This window comes from Euprymna scolopes, chromosome 22 (assembly GCF_053919585.1).
Source record: "Euprymna scolopes isolate OS-2025 chromosome 22, ASM5391958v1, whole genome shotgun sequence".
Lineage (NCBI taxonomy): Eukaryota > Metazoa > Mollusca > Cephalopoda > Sepiida > Sepiolidae > Euprymna > Euprymna scolopes.
In genome coordinates, this window is record NC_136503.1 from 98071583 (window position 1) to 98075115 (window position 3533).

Here is a 3533-nt window from a genome sequence, read left to right on the forward strand (position 1 = left end):
TTTCCCTAAAGAAAAATACGTCGGATTCGGCATTTTAAAATATAAATCCGATGACTCAACATTCTCTTTTCTGTTTTAACAAAAGGCATTTATTACCATTGCGTTCCAAACAATGTCGGCTTCTTGCTTTTATATTTCCTAACTGTTCAATTTGTTTGCCATGAGATTAACAAAACCCCGCCGTCTCGACGCCAGCTTAAAAGTATCTTATCGCTACTACGAGGCCACATGTCCGTCTCACCCGGGTTTTTTTTTTGTGTTCCTCAATCAGACACCGGCCGTAGCCAGCCAATTCCCCTCTTCAACGTGACTCGTCCATCTTTTTCGACGCGCACGTTACTTCTTTCTCTCCGAGCACGTGCTGTCCTTTTCTTTTCTTTTTCTTGTCACAAAAGCCCGGGCACACTTCTTAATTTGCATATGCGCTTTTTTCGGCTATCTACTAATATCTTCGCAAGCCAGCTATCCTACAGCTGCTGCTGATATTTCCCCACATGCTCATATGCGCTGTTATACTTGGACTACTTAGGGCGCATACTCCAATCAGGTAAAAGACAACCGAAATGGCTCGGTTTCTGCTAGAGTGATGATTAGGGCTAGGACAACAGCATATTCTTTTCATTGTTTTGACTCTCGGGTGTGTATCCGTTAATATCTTATATGCTTTTATATAGAGTGATATGTTCTTAATTGATTAACTGTGTCTAACTGTGTCGGATATATACACAATTCCTCGATCACATGCCGGACGTAGAAAGCCAGTTCTTGTCCTCAACGTGACTCGTCCATCTTTTTCGACGCGCACTTTTTGTCTTTCTCCCTGACCACGTTTTTTTTATTTTTTATTTTTTTTTTTTTTACATAGGCCACTCAAGGATAAGGGTTAAAGAATGTACAGTAGTCAAAAGGACAATATAGTAATCGATAGTAATGGAAGTTCGATAAATTTGTTAACTTAAGTGTAACGGCTCATCAGAAACTTGTTCACGTTGGACTTGAAGACAACCATATCATAGACAGCTGAAAAGCAGGAAAACGGAAGACAATTCCACAGGCGTGTAGTTCTAAGAAAGAAGCTTTGATCATGGAATCTATGTTTAGGTTTAGGCACAGATAAAGAGTGGGGGGAATTATTGATAGTGTTTTCAGCTAGTCTAGTGTTTCTTGAAAGTTAGGCGAGGGGGGACCATAGATTGAAGCTCAGTCGAACACGTTCCATGAAAATAACGATAAAGCAGAGACAAACTCGCAACATCTCTTCTGTGAGATAGAGGTTGCAGCGAAGAGAAAAGGACATCTCCCACCAGGCCACGAAGTCTATTTTGAACTCTATCAAGGCAGGACAAGTCTTTTCTAGCAGCTCCTGCCCAGATGTGGAATAGTATTCCATCCTTGGACGTATCTGGCTCTTATATAGATAGAGAATTGCATCAGCAGTGAGATATCTACTGGATCGATAGAAGGATCAGATCATTTTTCCAACGGCCTTGGCAACAGATTTGATGTACGTATTCCATTTAAGATCAAGAGTAAAGGTCTGGCCCAGAAGCCTGTCAAAACTTGGGGCTTCCCCAAGACGAGAGCCATTCATTTTAATTGATGCCAGTGCTGTCCGTTTCTTTTCTTTTTCTTGTCACGAAAGCCCACGCACTTACTAATTTACATATGCGCTTTTTTGGCTATCTACTTATATCAAAGCAACGTCGCCATTTTTGCTTTCTTTTTTTATTAATTTTTTTCTTTAAGCGAATGAACACAACACTCACGCTAATCAGATAAGCCACAATTTTCCCTATACCCTCCCCTTATCTCATGATCACAGACAGGGCAGGGGGATAGCATCCGTCTTTGTTGAGTACTTCTATGAAGAGGAATGGCGCGGCCCTCGGCCTCATACATATTCTCGTCCGTAGGTTGGCCTTCAGTAGGCACCTCATCAGTTACTAGCATCGGAATCACTGTCAAGCGGATCTGAATTCAGATAGGTTAGCCGCTCACATTATCCTCAGAATCATTTTCGTCACTTGATAAGTGCGTCCATATTACTGGTCGAAGATCTTGAACATGCCGAGGCACCCTAACAACTTTCACAGACTGCGGGCTGATCACTTCCGTGTTATATTTTGTAGTACACCTGCCATGCGGATTTTGAACACAAACAACGTCTCCTCTTCCAAAATTTCCATCCAGTCACCTCTGGTTTAGGCAGTGTGTTAGCTTCAATACCTTTGATGAATATGATATCTATGTAGCACCTTAGCTGGCTCAGTGGAAGGTGAAACGTCATCCTTTGGGGAGACGTTGTGCCAGTAGACCGCCTCCAATATTGAACAGTTCTTTCTGGCTGCAATGGTCTTAACGGTCTATGACTTTGTTCTACAATTCCGTTTCCACTCGGTGAGTAGACACATCGAAACCGCAGATGTACATCCCAATTTTTTGTAAATTCTTTAAACTCTTTTGTGAAAGAAGTGACGGTCAGTATTTCCATCGGCGGGCCTCGCTTAAGGAAATATATACTCCAATTGTCGGATGACAGTGGGCGCCATGTTGCAAATCTAGAGGGGCCACAGTCGATGATAGAAAATTTTCACCATTGTGGTGGGTTATGTCCGCTCCAGTTGTTCTGCATGCTAAGTTTTCCTTTTTTCCAGTGCCGGATGAATTGATTGACATGTTTCGCAGGCTTTCACAAAAGATTTAGCAGTTTCAACTGACCGAGCAAAATATAAAGTTCGTTTCACATCTGGATGTTCACTTTGATGATAGATGTCATCCACCTGGTCTTCGTCTAGTTGTCCTACTGTTGCGCAATTCCCGAGCACTGACTCTTTTCCTTCCTTGAATAGATCCATCTGCACGGTACTCTGGTGAGACAATCTGCGTGGTTCTGATAGGATTTCAAGAGTTGTGCATCGATGGTCTACCCAAACAATTGCAGGATTTCTAACTGTCGCCTGATGAGCATCTCACCAGTTGCTCTCGTGTTCACATGTGCTTTTCCAGTTAAAGTGTCAGAAATTCACCAGTGTTCGCGCGCCAAATCAGTGGCCAATTGTAACACTGTCGTCTCCCACGGAATAGCCAAATTGACTCCTTTGAGTGCCGTGTCGAGTTCAGCTAGATTGTTGTGCCGAGCATCGTTAGTTGGACGTAGCCAACACACATCCTCAGTGATCGTCCCATTCGTTTCCAGTTCCTCTCCTGTGGCTATGCAACTTGTATCCACCCAGACTGTTATTTCTTTACTGTTCATACACCAGTCTTCTCCAAAGTGATCCGCTTCTCGTACTTTGCTCCAAGTTTCTGTCAATATGTGACAGAGACGCGTTTTTTTATTCTATCATCTCAGCCCTTAGTTATTGCAGTTACCAGGCGCTTGATAAATGTAACTGCCACTCGGAGCTATCCACGTCCGGGGAACAGAACAACGAATTTTCCGCAGAGAAAATGTGCGTCGACGGGTCAATTCATCAGGGATTTCCGGAATTGGACTTCTTTGTTAGCTTCCATACTTACAAACGTTGTCTTAA